The following is a 19,958-nucleotide window of genomic DNA, read 5'->3' on the forward strand; positions in this document are numbered from 1 at the left end:
GACAAAGATCTAATATCCAGCATCTATAAGGAACTTAAACAAATTTACAAGGAAAAAATAAACAACCCCATTAAAAAGTGGGCAAAGGACATGAACAGACACTTTTGGAAAGAAGACATACATATGACCTACAAGCATATGAAAAAAAGCTCAACATCACTGATCATTAGAGAAATGCAAATCAAAACCACAATGAGATACCACCTTACACCAGTGAGAATGGCTACTACTATTATTATTATTATTTTGAGATGGAGTCTCACTCTGTTGCCCAGGCTGGAGTGCAGTGGTGCCATCTTGGCTCACTGCAAGCGCCACCTCCTGAGTTCACACCATTCTCCTGCCTCAGCCTCCCAAGTAGCTGGGACTACAGGCGCCCGCCACCACGCCCAGCTAATTTTTTGTATTTTAGTAGAGACAGGGTTTCACCGTGTTAGCCAGGATGGTCTTGATCTCCTGACCTCGTGATCCGCCCACCTCGGCCTCCCAAAGTGCTGGGATTACAGGCATGAGCTACCGCACCTGACCATTATTATTATTATTATTTTGAGATGGAGTCTCACTCTGTCACCCAGGCTGGAGTGTTGTGGCATGACCTCAGCTCACTGAAACCTCTGCTTCCCAGGTTCAAGTGATTCTCCTGCCTCAGCCTCCTGAGTAGCTGGGCCACCTGAGTAGCCTGCCACCACACCAGGCTAATTTTATTTTATGCTTTTGAGACAGAGTTTCTCTCTTGTTGACCAGGCTGGAGTGCAATGTCATGATCTCAGCTCACCACAACCTCCACCTCCCAGGTTCAAGGGATTCTCCTGCCTCAGCCTCCCAAGTAGCTGGGATTACAGGCATGTGGCACCATGCCCAGCTAATTTTTTGTATTTTTAGTAGAGATGGGGTTTCTCCATGTTGGTCAGGCTGGTCTCGAACTCCCGACCTCAAGTGATGCACCCTCCTTGGCCTCCCAAAGTGCTGAGATTACAGGTGTGAGCCACCACGCCTGGCCAATTTTTATATTTTTAGTAGAGACGGGGTTTCACCATGTTGACCAGGCTGGTCTTGACCTCCTGATCTCAAGCGATCTGCCTTCCTCAGGCTCCCAAAGTGGTAGGATTACAGGTATGAGCCACAATGCCCAGCCCATGGATATTATTAAAAAGTCAAAAAATAATAATAACTGATTCTGGTGAGGTTGCAGAGATAAAGGAATGCTTATACACCATTGGTGGGAGTGTAAATTAGTTCAACCATTGTGGAAAACAGTGTGGTTTTTCCTCAAAGACCTAAAGACAGAACTACCATTTGACCTAACAATCCCATCACTGGGTATATACCCAAAGGGATATAAATCATTCTATCATAAAGACACATGCATGTGTATGTACATTGCAGCACCATTCACAAGACCAAAGACATGGAATCAACTTAAATGCCTATCAATGGCAGACTGGATTAAGAAAATGTGGTACATATACACCATGGGATACCATGCAGCCATAAAAAGGAATGAGATCATGTCCTTTGCAAAAACATGGATGGAGCTGGAGGCCATTATCCTTAGCAAACTAATGCAGGAACAGAAAACCAAATACCACGTGTTCTCACTTATAAATGAGAGCTAAATTATGAGAAGACATGGACACAGAGGGGAATAATAGACACTGGGGCCTATTAGAGGGTGGAGGATGGGAGGAGGGAGAAGATCAGGAAAAATAACTAATGGTCACTAGGCTTAATACCTGGATGATGAAATAATCTGCACAACAAACCCCCGTGATACAAGTTTACCTATATAACAAACCTGCACATATACTCCTGCACTTAAAATTAAAAGAAAGAAAAGTTGAATTTGTGAGTTTTGTGCCCTAGTAAAATTAGATACTACTATAGTTAGTGGTAGTATTATAAAGGTCTAGAGAGAGTTAAAAAAAAAAAAAGGAATATTATGAGCAACTTATGCCCACAAATTTGATAACCTAGATGAAATGAACTAATTCTTTGTACAACACAATCTGCAAAAACGCACAGGAGAAGAAATAAACTATCTGAATAGACCTGTCTCTATTAAAAAGAATTGAATCAATATTTTTACAAAATCACTTTTATTTAGGTTGATAAACTATACAAATTGATTTTCTTCACCAAAATAACACCATATTTTCGTATTTTCTAGCAAACCAACACTTAGTTTGTAGGTTTCCAGGCTTTTCTTATAAAGCAAGATAGCGTAATATAAGAGTCGTGGAAAAGAACGAAAAGAAAAACCGCCCCCCGCCCATCAGACCTTGTCAGTCTGGCCTTGATTATCTAACCATGAAAGAAGTTCAACATATCACCCTGCTGAAAAGCTTAGGAAGATGGACCCCCAAAGGAATGTAAGCAGCACCATGAGATGTGGAACGAACGGCAGGCTCTCTCATTCAAACTGTGTTATCTTGTTCCTTTAATCAAGAAAGCAAATCTACACTGAAATCCTTGTTTGTGACTCACAAGCTTTTCTCCCAGTAATTTGTAACTGCCAATATAAAGATTTTTAGATACTTAAACTCCTATTAGCCAAAGCTCATTGTGGGCTCACTATACAATTTATAAAATGTTTCCTTCCTCCACACCTCTTCAAAATATATTTCTTCAAAGAATTCATAATGCCCAACAAGTAGAGATCCACAGTGACAATAAATGCTCTGTCTAAAATGACTTAACTAAAACAATTCCAGAGTGCCCTCAACAGAGATCACACAGAAGGAAACGTGGCACTTTCAATGTTCTCTTCTGGAAGAACAGGTAGGTCTTCAAAGCATGAGAGTTCAAACAGGGACATTTAAACAGGTAGATTATCAATGGCTAAGGTATTCAATGGAGCCCTATAGGCAAAGATATTTAGTGATTAAGTGACCTACATACACTGTATGACTTTTCTTCCAAATATCAAATATAAGAAAGCCTATTTTTAAAAGTCTCTTAGGTGTTTTCCATGGTTTCAGAATTATCTGTGGGAAACCCTGACTTACTTGTGTAGAGTTTAATGTATGTGTCCACCATTAAATCCAGGTTGTGTTTTATATCAAAATTTATGTTAAGCAAAGCCAAGTTACTCAACCTTTGGTCTGTCAAAATGATCCTCAAATATGCTTTAAGATGCTTTCGTCCATTTTCATACTGCTCATTCTCAACCTTCATCACAGGAAGAATACACAGGACCTTCAGCAACGCATACACATTAGGAAAAAACTTCATGTCAGGAAGGTGGAGGGCTTCATGGATGGTGGATGGAAGCTCTATATCTTTCCCCCCGTGTTTCCATTTGATTCTCCAACAATGACGCTCGGCTGACAGCATGTCGGAATTGGGTAAGTTACTTCTGTACACATCAGCATAGTGTTCCTCCGATGTGTTGAATTTGAGTTGTCCCGTGACTGAGGGTACCAGAGATAAGCATTTAAGAGCTTTGAGGTGCTGTTCTGAGAATATATCTTTAAGTTCCTGAATAATGTGCTCCACTGTTGGGACACTTAGGGTTTCTTTACAGGAACTCTCAGAGGTTAGCTGAGATTCCTGGTGAGCTCTGCGGAATTTCCCAGCGAGTTTCATTTGAATATCAAGTTTGGTTGCCAAATTTATGGCTTCCTCAAACCAAAATTCATTATAAACTTCAATATTTTCCATCACTTCGTTGAGTGAATGCAGTACTGCAGTCAAGCTACCGCCTGTAAAGAAGACATCAGAAGTTTGCCCCTGGAGATTTTTCCCAAAGGCTCTTATTAAAGGACATTTTTAAGAACAACAATAGTAACAATGAAATCAAAATCTGTTACTGCGCTGCAGAGTACAAATGCTCGGCCAGCTATACAGCTATTCCATCTACTATTTCTCACTGAGAATGGCAGATTTCCTTCAGTTCTTTACCCCTTTCTTTACTGTTCTGAAAAAGAAATTACATTGTGAAGTTCTAAAAGCAGTTGTGGTGATCGATGGAAAAAAGAACAAACTTCCTCAATTGTTCCTAATGCAACAGATACTCCCATAACAGGTACTGATTTTGCCAACCACATATTTAAGGCACAGGAAGAGCAGTGTGTAGATAGCTTGGGGATATTTCTCTAAACGTCTAGAGGCAACAACTTTCATTTTGGAAGAAAATCCGCTGGGCGAGGTGCCTCACGCCTGTAATCCCAGCACTTCGGGTGACTGAGGCAGGCGGATCACGATGGCAGGAGATCGAGACCATCCTGGCTAACATGGCAAAACCCTGTCTCTACTAAAAATACAAAAAATTAGCTGGGCGTGGTGGCGGGCGCCTATAGTCCCAGCTACTCGGGAGGCTGAGGCAGGAGAATGGCGCAAACCCTGAAGGCGGAGCTTGCAGTGAGCCAAGATTGCGCCACTGCACTCCAGCCTGGGCGACAGAGCGAGACTCCGTCTCAAAAAATAAAAAAAAATAAAAAATAAAATAAAATAAAAAGAAAAGAAATGAAAAAGAAAAAAGAAGAAGAAAATCCGCTAGACACAATGTAAGCCTGGCCACGACAATACTCCATATTGAATCCCCACTTCTCAGTTATCATAGTGTGAAACTTCACAGCCAAAATTTCTGTATCTGCTTCATAAGGCAGGAAGCCTATAAATTCCTCTCTTAGGTTATGAGATTCATCAACAAACCTCACCAACACAGGTAGGTGCTCTTCCCCGCTATGTCCACTACATCATCACTGGTAATGGAAAAGAAGTGTGAGTCTCTCACTTCCCTGTTTGTTTCTTCTTGAATACAGCTCTCACAGATCTCTAGCATCTACCTCTGCTGTGTTTTTGAACAAAACAACGTGTTAACTGCTGTTGTCTCAAACAGCTTTCTCAGAACCTCTTCATCAGAATTTATTCGGCACTCCAGCAGTGCCTGAAAGTTATCTGGAGTAAAGAGACCTTCTGGGATTTCGTTAGCCTCATGTCCATCCAGAGGTATGTTTTGCTTTCCCATCAGAATTAATATTTCAAATAGAGATTTTAGGTATTCTTTGTTTTCTTTCTCTTCAAGGGTTAGAGGTAAAATGTCCTCATTCTTGCCCTTCACCCTTTTCTTCACTGGGGTTCTGAGCATTGCTATTGTTGGTTTCTTTATGTTTTTGTTCCTGCTCAGAAGTTTCATCAATTTTTTTTTTCTGTTTCAATGTCCTGATTTTGTCTTCACTCAGTTCTTTTATTCGTTTTCTGTGTCTACTATGTGGGTTGTTCAAATGACTGGTAAGGTCAAATATTGTTGGTATTGCATTATCTCGAAGAACTGTCCTATAAGGACTAGTCCTGCAGATCATGGAGGTCTCAAAATCTTTGGCACATAATCGATAATGTTTATTTAGCTGATCAGGTGTTTTATCTTCTAAGTCTACTCTCCTACAATTCTCCACCCACTTCTGGCATCTGGCCGGGGCCCACGGGAACCTGAAGAAGGCCAGGTTGTACTGCGTGCTCTTCCGCGTGCACTTGTGGGCAGCGCAGAAGTTTGCCTCAGGGCAGTCCGCCTGCCCGTCAGGGCTGTGGAGGGGAGTGAATCAATAATTAATAACCTTCCCAAACAGATGGCACTAGGGGTCACTGGTGAATTATACCAAACATTTAAGGAAGAAATTATATAAACTCTCTACAGTCTCTTCCAGGAGGTAGAAGCAGAGGGAACACTTCCTAATTTATTCTATGAGACCACCATTACCCTAGTACCAAAACCATATGAAGGTATTACAAGAAAAGAAAACTGGCTGGGTGCGGTGGCTTAAGCCTGTAATCCCAGCACTTTGGGAGGCCTAGGCAGATGGATCACCTGGAGGTCAGGAGGTCGAGACCAGCCTGGCCAACATGGCAAAACCCCATCTCTACTAAAAATACAAGAATTAGCCAGGCGTGGTGGCAGGCGCCTGTAATCCCAGCTATTCGGGAGGCTGAGGTAGCAGAATCGCTTGAACCTGGGAGGCGGAGGTTGCAGTGAGCCAAGATCGTGCCATTGCACTCTAGCCTGGGGGACAAGAGCTAGACTTCCTCTAAAAAAAAAAAAGAAAGAAAGAAAGAAGAAAAGAAAACTACAGGCCAACATCTCATGAATGTAGATTCAAAAAATCCCCATCAAAATATTAGTAAATATCCATAATGAATAAAAATTATGCACCTTGACCATGTGTGATTTATTCCATGTATGCAAGGCTAGTTCAACATTTGAAAATCAATTGATGTAATCCATCACATCTATAAGCTAAAAAGGAAAATTGTATGATCATATCCACAGATGTAGAAAAAGCATTTGAGAAAATTCAACACTCATTCTGTATGATGCTATAGTAGTGTAGACATTTGTCAAAGCCCATAGAATGTACAAAATCAAGAAGGAAAATTTAAACTATGGACTTTGAGTGATAATGGTGTGTAAAGGTTGGTTCATCAATTTGAAATACATGTACCACTTCTGGTGTGGAACGTTGATAGTGAGGGAGGTTATGCATGTGTGTGAGAAGGAGTATATGGGATCTCCCTGTACTTTTCATTCAGTTTTGCTGTGAACCTAAAACTGTTCTAAAAGTAAAGTCTACTGTTTTGAAAATGGAAGAAGCCATTCTGGGTCACACCCTAAATAACTGGTAGACCTGGAACTCAACTCCAGATTTATTTGACCACAGCTGTCTTGTCCTTATCCACTGTGCCACAAGATCCACTTTGAATTTCACCCTGTTCAATATTTCTTTGCTGAACACAATTGGCTAGATGGAAAATGAACTTGACTCACCATTTAGAAAAGCAAGGAACCTAATTTTTTTGTAGAAATTATAATAATATATTTCTACTAAAGGGTACATTTCAGGAAGAAAATGAAGGAAAAGTTAAGACATTTCTAGATAAACAAAACTGATTATATTCATCACTAGCAGACATGCCCTACAACAAACGCTAGAGCCAATCCTTCTTCTGGGTATATACTGAAAGGAGATGAAATCACCATCTTGTAAAGGTATCTGCACTCTCAAGTCATTGAAGCATTATTCACAATAGCCACAATATGGATACAACATAAGTGTCCATCAATGAACAAATGGATAAAGAAAATGTGTTATATATGTATATAGATATGTGTGTGTTCTTATTTATACAAACCCACATATATAATGAAATATTATTCAGCCTTTAAAAAGGAGATACTGCCATTTGCCACAAAATGGATGGAGCTGGAGGACATTATGCTAAGTAAAATAAGCCAGATAAAGAAAGAAAAATATAGCATAATCTTATTTATATTGTGCACTCTATTTTTTAAAAGTCAAATATACAGTACAGAGAGAATGAAACAGTGGTTACTATGGGTGGGGATAGGAAAGAAACAGGAAAATGTAGGTCAAAGGATACAAAGTAGCAGATATGTCGGATGAACAAGTCTAGAGTTTTAACATACCACATTAGGACTGTAGTTAATAAAATTGTATTAAAGATTCTTGTCAACTAAGTAGAGTTTAGCTGTTCTTGTCACAAAAGAAGTAACTATGTGAGATGATAAATATGTTAATTTGCTTCACCACAGTAACTATTTTACTATCTACATGTATTCCATAACATGTTTTAAACCTGAATACACAATAAGATTTATTTTACAAAATGCCAAAAGAGTCTTCCAGACTGAAATAAAAGGAAAACAGAAAGTAACTCAAGGATAGCCAAAGAAATAAAGAACAATGGTAAAGGTAGATACGCAAGTGTTATTGGCTGAATTGTGTCCACCAAAATTTATGTATTAAAGTCCTGGCTTCCAGTACTTCAGGATGTGACTATATTTGGAGAAAGGCTATTTAAGAAGTAATTAAGTTAAAATAAGGTCATTGGAGTGGGACTTAATCCCATATGACTAGTATCCTTATAGGAAGTGGAGATTAGAATACAAATACCCACAGAAGAAAAACTATGCAAAGACACAGGGAGAAGATGGCCATCTACAAGCCAAGGAGAGAGGCTGCTAAAGGAACTAACCTGGTTGAAACCTAGATCCAGGACTTCTATTCTCTGTAACTATTGGAAAATAAATTTTATTGTTTAAGCCACTCAGTCAGTGATACTTTGTTATGACAGCCCTAGCTACCTAATATAATAGGTAAGTATAAAAAGCCAGTAGTAGTGCTTATTTGGTTTGTAACCATTTTATTCTGTAGAATTTAAAGGACAAAGATATAAAATAATAATTTTAAAGTTATGCTAATGGGTACACAATGTATAAAGGTGTAATTTGTGACAATAACAACATAAAAGAGGGACAGAGCTGTAAGGGGTCAGACTTTTCAAGTACGATTGAAGCTAAGTATTAATTCAAAGTTGAGTGTTACAAAGTTAAGACAGCAATTGTAATCCCCAGGGTAATCACCAAGGAAAAACCTGAAAATACACAGAAAAGAAACAAAGAGGGATTCAAATGGTACACTAACAAAAAAAAATTAATTAATCACAAAAGGAAGCACTAATGGAGGAAGTGAGAAACAAAAAAGATAATATATTAGTATGCTAGGGCATATAAATATATATGTATATATAAAATACTATATATAAAAGACACATATTAGTATGCTAGGGCTGCCATAACAAAATATAACATAAAGGGTGGTTTAAACAACAGAATTGTGTTTCCTCACACTTATGGAGTCCAGAAGTTCAAGATCAAGGTGTTAGCAGGTTTAGTTTCTCCTAAGTCCTTTCTTCTTGTCTTCAGATGGCTTCCTTCCCATTGCATCCTCGCATGGTCTTTTCTCTATGCATGCACATCCTGGCATCTCTCAATGTGTCTTAGTCTAATAAGGACATCAGTCAGATTCGATCAGAGCCCACCCTAATAGCCTCATTTTTACTTATTTACCTCAAAGGCCCTATTGCAAATATAGTTACAATCTGAGGTACTGGGGCTTAGGCTTTCAACATATAAATGTTGAGGAACCACAATTCAGCCCGTAATAAGACATACAGAAAACATGGCCAGGCATGGTGGCTCACGCATGTAATTTCAGCACTTTGGGAGGCCAAAGCTGGAGAACTGCTTGAGGCCAGAAGCTTGAGACCAGCCTGGGCAACATAGTGAGACCCCATCTCTATGAAGCAAATTCAGTTAAAAAGCATTAACCAGGAATGGTGATGCACACCTGTACTCCCAGCCAGAGTGACAGAGTGAGAGCCCATATCTTTAAAAATGTAATTTGTGACATCAATAATATAAAATAGGGGAGTGACATTGTAAAGGAGTAAAGTTTTTGTTGTTAAGTTGTTGTCAGCTTGAAATAGAATGTTATAACTTTAAAACATTTTATGTAGTTGCAATGGTAATCACAAAGAAAATACTTATAGAATATACGCAAAAGGAAATGAGAAGGAAATCAAAGCAGGTCACTATAAGAAAAAAAAACAGTGAAACATGAAGGAAGGCAGTAAGAGAAGAAAGGAGGGAAAAGGGACAAAACATACAGAAAACAACAAAATGGCAATAAGAAGTACTTCTCTATCAGTAATTACTTTAAATGTAAGTGGATTAAACTCCCCAAAATACATACGTTGCCTGAATGGATAAAAAGTCAGGATCCACCTGTTTGCTATCTACAAGAGACTCACCTTAGATCTAAGGACATGCATAGACTTAAAGTGAAGGGATGGAAAAGATACTACATAAAATGGTAACCAAATAGAGCGGGATGACTGTACTAATATCAGACAAAATAAGCTTTAAGTCAAAAACTGTAATAAAAGACAAATAAGGACATTATATAGTAATAAAAGAGACAATTCATCAAAAAAATTATAAATATTCATGCAACAAACATCAGAGCTCCTAAATATATAAACTTTGACAGAATTAAACAAGAAAAGAGACAGCAAAAAATATGAAAAATAGACAGCAAAATAGTAATAGTAACAGGAGACTTTGATGCCTTACTTTTAATAATGAACAGATAGAGCAACTAGACAAAAAGTCAATAAGAAAATGAAGGACCCGAACAAAACTGTAGACCTGTTGGACCTAACAGACATATAGAACAGTCCACCCAAAAAGAACAGAATATGAACATGGGACCTTCTCTAGGAAAGACTTCATGTTAGACCACAAAACAAATCTTAACGAATTCAAAAAGATTGAAATTATGCAAAATATATCTTCCAATCACAATGAAATAAAACCAGAAATGAATAGCAGAATGAAACAAATATGTGGAATTTAAATAACACATTCTTTTAAAAAAGGCTTAAAATATATTTTAATAAATAATAACACATTCATGTACAGTCAATGGGCCAGAAAGGATGTCATGAGGGAAATTAGAAAATACCTTGAGACAAATGAACATGAGAATATTACACATTAAAACTTATGGGATGCAGCAAAAGCTAAGTGTCAAGTTTATACGTGTAAACACATACATTATAAAAAGAAACATCTCAAATCAACAATCTTACTTTATACTTCAGGGTACCAGGAAAGCAATAACAATCTAAACACAATGCTAGCAGAAGGAAGGGAATAATAAAGATTAATCAGAGATAAAGGGAATAGAGAATAGAATGCATCAATGAAACTAAGAGTTGTTTTAACAAGAGCAACAAAATTGACAAATCCCTAGGCCAGTCATGGTGGCACACACCTGTAATCCCAGCACTTTGGGAGGCCAAGGTGGGAGGATTGCTTGAGGCCAGGAGTTTGAGGCCAGCCTGAATAACATAGCAAGACTCTGTCTGTACCAAAAAAAAAAAGAAAAGAAAAGAAAGAAAGAAAAATATTTTAGCTATATTAACTACGAAAAAAAGAGAAGATTCAAATAACTATTTTCAGAAATGAAAAAAATGGAACATTACAACTGATGCCAAAGAAATTTAAATGACAGTTAAAAAAATACTATGAGCAGTTGTATGCCGACAAATTGAACAAACTAGAAATAGATAAATTCATAGAAACACACAACCTACCAAGACTGAATCATGAATAGAAAATATTAACATAGCAATAACTAGTAAGAAGACTGAATCAGAAATCATAAAACCTCCCAATAAACACAAGCCCAGTAAGAAGGAGGCAGAATGGCTAGACGCAGTGGCTCATGCCTGTAATCCCAGCACTTTGGGAGGCCAAGGCAAGTGGATCACTGGAGGTCAGGAGTTCAAGACCAGCCTGGCCAACATGGTGAAACCCCGTCTCTACTAAAAATGCAAAAATTTGCTAGATGTGGTCACGTGCACCTGTAGTCCCAGCTACTCAGGAGTCTGAGGCAAGAGAAAAGCTTGAACTTGGGAGTCGGAGGTTGCTGTGAGCTAAGACCGTGCCACTGCACTCCAGCCTGGGTGACAAGAGTGAAACTCCATCTCAAAAAAGAAGAAAGAGGAGGAGGAGGAGGCGGAGAAGGAGAAGGAGGAGGAGGAGAAGGAGGAGGAGGAAGAGGAGGAGCAAGATGGTTAAACAGAAGCCTCCATTGATTGTCCTCCCCACAGAAACACCAAATTAAACAACTATCCACACAATAAAAGTCCCTTCATAAGAATCAGTCATCAGGTGAGTGATCACAGTACCTGGTTTTAGCTTCATATCACTGAAAGAGGCCCAGAAGAGGGTAAGAAAGGCAGTTGTCAGTTGTAGACACTACATCTCTCATCTGCTGGCAGTGACAGTATGGTGTGGAGAGAGAATATGTGCACTTGGGAAAGGGAGAGTGCAGTGATTGTGGGACTTACATTAGAACTCAGTGTTGTCCTCTCACAGTAGAAAGTAACACTGGGCACAACTCAGCTGGCACCCATGGAGGGAGCATTTATACCAGCCCTAGCCAGAGGGGAGTCACCCATCCCAGTGGTTGGAACCAGAATTCTGGCAAGCCCCACCACAATGGGATAAACTGCTCTAGCATCCTAAATAAACTTGAATGACAGTCTAGGCCACAACACCAGGCAGGGCAGCTTACAGCTCCAGGAGAGACTCCCTCCCTCAGCTTAAAGAGAAGAGAGGAAAGAGTAAAGAGGGCTTTGTTTTGCAACTTAGATATGAGCTCAGCCACAGTAGGAAAGGGCACTGGGCAGAGTCCTGAGGCCTCCATTCCAGGCCCTGGCTACCAGATGACATTTCTAGACACACCCTGGGCCAGAAGGGAATGGCTGCCTTGAAGGGAAAGACACAGTCCTGGCAAGATTAATCACCTGCTAACTGAAGAGCTCTTGGGCTCTGAATAATCAGTAGTGATATCCTGGTAATACTTGCCATGGACTTTGGGTAAGACTCAGAAATATGCTGGCTTCAGGCATAACCCAGCACGTTCCAGGCTGTGGTGGTTACAGGGAGTGTATTAGTCCATTCTCACACTGCTATAAATAACTGAGTCTGGGTAGTTTATAAAGGAGAGGTTTAATTGGCTCATGGTTCTGCAGGCTGTACAGGAAGTATGATGCTGGTCATCTGCTTAGCTTCTGGGGGGACATCAGGAAACTTAAAAGCATGGCAGAAGTCAAAGGGGGAGCCAGTACTTCTCACATGGCAAAAGCAGGAGGAAGAGGGGAGGGGAGAGGTGCTACACACTTTTAAACAACCAGATCTCATGAGAACTCTATCACAAGAACAGCACTAGGGGAGATGGTGCTACACCATTAGAAACCACCCCAATGTTCCAGTCACCTCCCACCAGGCCTCACCTCCAACATTGGGGATTACATTTCAACATGAGATTTGGGTGGGAACACAGATCCAAACCATGTCATTCTGCCCCTGGCCCTTCCAAAATGTCATTTCCTTCTCACATTTCAAAATGCAATCATGCCTTCCTGACAGTCCCCCAAAGTCTTAACTCATTTCAGCATTGACTCAAAAGTCCACAGTCCAAAGTCTCATCTGAGACAAGGCAAGTCCCTTCTGCCTATGAGCCTGTAAAATAAAAAACAAGTTAGTTACTCCCAAGAAACAATGGGGCTACAGGCATTGGATAAATACTCCCATTCCAAAAGGCAAAAATCAACCAAAAAAATGGGGGCTATAGGCTCCATGCAAGTCCAAAACTTAGCAGGGCAGCCATTAAATCTTAAAGCTCCAAAATAATCTCCTTTGACTCCATGTCTTACATTCAGGGTATAGTGGTGCAAGGGCTGGGCTCCCAAGACCTTGGGCAGCTCCACCCCTGAGGCTTTGCAGGGTATAGCCCACACAGCTGCTTTAATGGGCTGGCATTGAGTATCTGCAGCTTTTCCAGGCACATGGTGCAAGTTGTCAGTAGATCTACTATTCTGGGGTCTGAAAGATGATGGCCCTCTTCTCACAGCTCCACTATGCAGTGCCCTAGTGGGGACTCTGTGTGGAGGCTCCAACCCCACATTTCCCCTCTGCACTACCCTAGCAAAGGCTCTCCATGAGGGCTCTGCCTCTGTACCAGGCTTCTGCCTGGACACCCAGGCTTTTCCAAACATCTTCTGAAATCTAGGGGGAGCCTGCTAAGCCTCAACTCTTGTACTGTGCACACCTGAAGGCTTAACACCATGTGGAAGCTGCCAAGGCTTATGGCTTGCACCCTCTGGTGCAGCAGTCCAAGATGTATCTGGGGCCCTCTCAGCTATGGCTGGAGCTGGAGCAGCTGGGATGGAAGGAGCAGTGTCCCAAGGCTGCACAGTGCACCAGACCCTGTGCCTAGCCCATGAAACTATTCTTCTCTCCTAGGTCTCTGGACCTGTGATGAGAAGTGCTACCACAAAGGACTCTGAAATTCCTTGGAGGCCTTTTTCCCATTGTCTTGGTTACCAGTATTTGCTTTCCTTTTAGTTATGCAAATTTCTGTAACCTGCTTGAGTTCCTCCCCTGAAAATGGCTTTGTTTTTCCACCACATGGCCAGGCTGCTGATCTTCCAAACTTTTATGCTCTGCTTCCCTTTTAAATGTAAGTTCCAGTTTTACATTATTTGTTTGCTTACACATTTGAACGTAGGTAGTTAGAAGCAGCCAGGTCACATCTTGAATGCTTTGCTGCTTATAAATTTATTCTGCCAGATACCCTAAATCATCACTCTCAAGCTCAAAGTTCCACAGATCCCTAGAGCAGGGGCACAATGCCTCCAAGTTCTTTGCAAAGCATAACAAAAGTGACCATTGCTCCAGTTCTCAATAAGTTCCTCATCTCCATCTGAGTCCTCCTCAGCCTGGTCTTCATTGTCTATATCACTATCAGCATTTTGGTCACAACAATTTAACAAGTCTCTAGGAAGTTTCAAATTCTCCCTCATCCTCCTGTCTTCTTCTGAGCCCTCCACACTTCTAACCTCTGCCCATTACCAGCAGCAGTTCCAAAGCTGCTTCCACATTTTCAGGAATCTTTATAGAAATGTCCCACTCCTTGGTACCAATTTTTTGTATTAGTCAGTTCTTATACTGCTATAAAGAAATACCAGAGACTGGGTAATTTACAAAGAAAAAGAGGTTTAATTGGCTCATATTTCCACAGGTTGTACAGGAAGCACGATGCTGGTCATCTGCTCGGCTTCTGGGGAGGCCTCAGGAAACTTAAAATAATGGCAGAAGGTGAAGGGGGAACCAGCACTTCTCACATGGCTGGAGCAGGAGGAAGAGAGAGAGAGAGGGGAGGTGCTACACAATTTTAAATAACCAATTCTCGTGAGAACTCTATCAAGAACAGCACTAGGGGGATGGTGCTAAACCATTAGAAACTACTCCCATGTTCCAATCACCTCCCACCAGGTCTCACCTCCAACATTGGCGATTACAACTTGACATGAAATTTGGGTGGGGACACAGATACAAGCTGTATCAGGGAGACACTCCTTCTGTTTGAGAAAAGAGGAAACAAGAGTAAAGGGGACTTTGGCTCTCTTGCAGCTTAGGTGCCAGCTCAGCCACACACCAAGAGCCTGCTTGGGGTCTCCGATTTTAGGCTGTGATTCTGGTATGGCATGTTTGGACCTGCCCTGGGCCTGAGGGGAGCCCACTGCCATGAAGGGAGTGTCTCAGGCCTGGAAGCATTCACCATAAACTGACTGAAGAACTCTTAGGCCTTTGGTGAACTTAAGTGGAAGCCAGGGAGTACTCGCCACAGGCCTGAGGTGGTGGTGGCCATGGTGAGAGAGTTCTCTGCTTGTGGAAAGGGGAGGAAAGAGTGGGAGGGACTTTGTCCTGTGGTTTGAGTGCCAACTCAGCTGCAGTAGAATAGAGAACCAGGTAGATTCCTAAAGTTTCTGACTCCAGGCCCTGGCTCCCAGACAGCATCTCTGGACCCAACAGTGGTAGCAATGCAGTGGTTATTGTGGGCCTTCAGCAAGACTCAGTACCATGGTCTGACCAAGCAGATTCAATGGTGGTGGTCACAGAGGTAGTTGTATCACTCTTCCACTAGCTCCAACCAGCTCAGCACAAACAGAGAGATTCCATTTGTTTGGGAGAAAGTAAGGGAATAGAACAAAAGTCTCTGCCTGGTAATCCAGAGAATTCTTCAGAATCGTATCCAAGACCACTAAGGTGGTACCTTTATGAGGCTACAAGAACCACAGCATTACTGGGCTTACAGTGCTTCCTAATGTAAATATGACTGCAGAGACCAAAAATATAGATTAAAACCCTCAAATCTCTTTGAACACCTGGAAAGCCTTCCCAAGAAAGACAGGTACAAACAAGCCCAGACTGTGAAGACTATGATAGATATTAACTCTTCAATGCCTACATAGCAATGAACATCTAAAAGCATCAAGACCATCTAGGAAAACACGACCTCACCAAACAAACTAAATAAGGCACCAGGGACAGATAATTCAGATAATTCAAAATAACTGTGTTGAGGAAAGTCAAAGAAATTCAAGATAACACAGATAAGGAATTCAAAATCCTATCAGGTAAATTTAACAAAGAGATTAAAATAATTTAAAAAGAGTCAAGCAGAAATTCTGGAGCTAAAAAATGCAACTGGCATGCTGAAGAATGCATCAGGGTCTTTTAATACCAGAATTGATCAAGCAGAAGAAAGAATTAGTGAGCTTGAAGATGGGCTATTTGAAAATACACAGTCAGAGGAGACAAAAGAAAAAAGAATAAAAAGAATGAGGCATGCCTACAAGATCTAGAAAGTAGCCTTAAAAGGGCAAACTTAGAAGTTATTGGCCTTAAAGAGGAGGTAAAGAGAGAGACAGGGGTAGAAAAATTATTCAAAGGGATAATAACAGAGAATTTCCCAAATCTATTGAAAGAGATCAGTATTCAAGTACAAGAAGGTTATAGAACACCAAGCAGATTTAACCCAGAGAAGACTACCTCAAAATATTTAATAAACAAATTCCCAAAGGTCAGGAATAAAGAAAGGATCCTAAAAGCAGCAAGAGAAAATAAACAAATAACATACCATGGAGCTCCAATATATCTGGCAGCAGATTTTCCAGTGGAAGTCTTACAGGCCAGGAGAGAGTAGCATGACACATTTAAAGTGCTGAAGGATCAGAACATTTACCCTACAATAGTATATCTGGTGAAAATGTCCTTCAAACATGAAGGAGAAATGAAGACTTCTGAGATCAAAAAAAGGCTGAGGGATTTCATCAACATGAGATGTGCCCTATAAGAAATGCTAAAGAAAGTTCTTCAATCTAAAAGATAAGGCTGTTAATGAGCAATAAGCATTCATCTGAAGGTACAAAACTCACTGGTAATAGTAAGTACACAGAAAACATAGAATGGTATCACTCTGTAATTGAGGTGTGTAAACAACTCATATCTTGAGTAGAAAGACTAAATGATGAACTGAAGAAAAATAATAACCACAGAAACTTTTCAAAGACATAAATAGTACAAGATATAGGCCAGGCATGTTGGCTCACGTCTGTAATCCCAGCACTTTGGGAGGCTGAGGTGGGCAGATCACAAGGTCAGGAGTTCAAGACCAGCCTGGCCAACATGGTGAAACCCCGTCTCTACCAAAAATACAAAAAGAAAATTAGCTGGGCATGGTGGCATGTGCCTGTAATCCCAGCTACTCAGGAGGCTGAGGCAGGGGAATTGCTTGAACCAGGACCCAGGAGGTGGAGGTTGCAGTGAGCTGAGATTGCACCACTNAAACTAATGAAAACCCTACACTTTAATTTTGTCCTCCTGGTTTTAAGTTTATTATGTGTGTGTGCATGTACATATATATATACATATATATATGTATATATATATACACATATATATGTATATATATATGTGTATATATATATACATATATATGTGTATATATATATATATACATATATATACACATATATATGTATATATATATACACATATATATATACATATATATGTGTATATATATATACATATATATATGTATATATATATGTACATGCACACACACATAATAAACTTAAAACCAGGAGGACAAAATTAAAGTGTAGGGTTTTCATTAGTTTTTTCTTTTTTAGTGAGAATGGAACATGACAAGGATGCCCACTTTCAGCACTGTTATTCAACATGGTACTGGAAGTCCTGGCTAGGGCAATCAGAGAAGGCAAAGAAACAAAGGCATCCAAATTGGAAAGGAAGAGGTCAAATTATTCTTGTTCACACTATGCAATTAGTGTTATGTTGTCATCAGTTTAAAATAATGGGTTACAAGATATTATTGGCAAGCTTCATGGTAATCTCAAATCAAAAAACATACTATAGATATATTAAAAATAAAAAGCAAGAAATTAAATCAGACCACCTGAGAAAATCACCTTCACTAACGGGAATACAGGAAGGAAGAAAAGAAGGAAGAGAAGACCACAAAACCACTGGAAAACAAAGAGCACAAGTCCTTACTTATCAATAATAACATCAAGTGTAAATGAACTAAACTCTCCAATCGAAATACATAGAGTGGCTGAATGGATGAAAAAATAAGATCTGTTGCCTAAAACAAACATACTTCACTTATAAAGACACACATAGTCTGAAATGAAGGGATGGAAAAAGATATACCATAGTTCACATTAAAATGTAAACCAAAAAAGAGCAGGAGTAGCTATATTTATATCAGACACAATAGATTTCAAAACAAAAACTTTATGAAGAGACAGAGAACATCACTATAAGGGGTTCCCTCAGCCAGAGAATACAACAATTTTAAATATATATACACCTATGCACCCAATACTGCAGCACCCAGATATATAGAGCCAAAGAGAGAGATAAGTCCCAATACAATAATAGTTGGAGACTTCAGCACCCCACTTTCAGCATTGGACAGATCTTCCAGACAGAAAATCAACAAGGAAATATTGGATTTAATCTGTACTATAGACCAAAGGGACCTAATAGATATTTACAGGACATTCCAGCCAATGGCTGCAGAATACACATTCTTCTCCTCACCACATGGATCATTCTCAAGGATAGACCTTATGTTAGGCCATGAAACAGTCTTAAAACATTTTAAAAGTTGAAATTATAGCTATTTTCTGTGGCGCCTCAGAGGTGTTCAGCTGCTTCAAGATGAAGCTGAACATCTTCTTCCCAGCCACTTGCTGCCAGAAACTCATTGAAGTGGATGATGAACGCAAACTTCATACTTTTTGAGAAGCGCATGGCCACAGAAGTTGCTGCTGATGCTCTGGGTGAAGAATCAAAGGGTTATGTGGTCCAAATCAGTGGTGGGAACGACAAACAAGGTCTCCCCATGAAGCAGGGTGTCTTGACCTGTGGCTGTGTTCGCTTGCTTGCTACTGAGTGAGGGGCATTCCTGTTACAGACCAAGAATGTGGAGAGAGAAAGAGAAAATCAGTTTGTGGTTGCATTGTGGATGCCAATCTGAGCGTTCTCATCTTGGTTACTGTAAAAAAAAAAAAAAAAAAAAAAAAAAAAAAAAGGAGAGAAGGATATTTCTGGATTGACTGATACTATGGTGCCTCATTGCCTGGGGCCCAAAAGAGCTAGCAGAATCTTCAAACTTCTCAACCTCTCTAAAGAAGATGATGTCTGCCAGTATGTTGTAAGAAAGCCCTTAAACAAAGAAGGTAAGAAACCTAGGACTAAAGCACCCAAGATTCAGCATCTTGTTAATTCATGTGTTCTGCAACACAAATGGCAGTGTATTGCTCTGAAGAAGCAGGGTACTAAGAAAAATAAGGAAGAGACTGAAGAATATGCTAAACTTTTGGCCAAGAGAATGAAGGAGGCTAAAGAGAAGTGCCAAGAACAAATTGCGAAGAGATGAAGACTTCCTCTCTGCGAGCTTCTACTTCTAAGCCTGAATCCAGTCAGAAATAAAAATTTTTGAGTAACAAGTAAATAAGATCAGACTCAAAAAAATGAAATTATATCAAATAGCTTCTCTGACCACAATGAAATGAAATAAAATAGAAATCAATAGCAAGAGGAATTTTGAAAACTATGCCAACACATGGAAATTAAATTATATGCTCCTAAATGACCAGTGGATCAATGAAGAAATTAAGAAAGAAATTGAAAAAAAATATTGAAATAAACCATAACAGAAACACAACATACCAAAACTTTACAGGACACGACAAAAACAATACTAAGAGGGAAGTTTATAGCTGTAAGTGCCTACATCAAAAAAAGAAAACTTCAAACAAAAAATCTAATGGTACATCTTAAAGAACTACAAAAGCAAGAGCAAATCAAATCCATAGTTAGGAGAAGAAAAGAAATAATAAACATCAGAGCAGAAATAAATAAAATTGAATCAAAAAAATACAAAAGATCAACAAAAAGTTGGTTTGAAAAGATAAATAAAATTGACAAACCTTTAGCCATACTAAGGAAAAAAGAGAAAGAAGACCAAAATAAATAAAATCGTGGATGAAGAAGAAAACATTACAATCAATAGTGCAGAAATTAGAAGGATCATTATGGGCTACTATGAGCAACTATATGCCAACAAATTGGAAAACCTAGAAGAAATGGATAAATTCCTAGACACATACAATCTACCAAGATTGAATCAGAAAGAATTCCAAAACCTGAA

The 19,958-nt window shown here is 39.7% G+C and overlaps 2 pseudogenes; one reads left to right on the top strand and one right to left on the bottom strand.

Annotated features, from left to right (window-relative positions):
• Positions 1 to 2,955: 2,955 nt before the first annotated feature.
• On the bottom strand, positions 2,956 to 6,590 carry LOC108517098 (52 kDa repressor of the inhibitor of the protein kinase pseudogene; annotated as a pseudogene).
• An 11,873-nt stretch (positions 6,591 to 18,463) lies between these two features.
• LOC108517099 (40S ribosomal protein S6 pseudogene) lies at positions 18,464 to 19,237 on the top strand (annotated as a pseudogene).
• The last annotated feature ends 721 nt before the right edge of the window (positions 19,238 to 19,958 follow it).

The sequence above is a fragment of the Rhinopithecus bieti genome, unplaced genomic scaffold (assembly GCF_001698545.2).
Source record: "Rhinopithecus bieti isolate Rb0 unplaced genomic scaffold, ASM169854v2 scaffold_40443, whole genome shotgun sequence".
In the NCBI taxonomy this organism is placed as follows: Eukaryota; Metazoa; Chordata; class Mammalia; order Primates; family Cercopithecidae; genus Rhinopithecus; species Rhinopithecus bieti.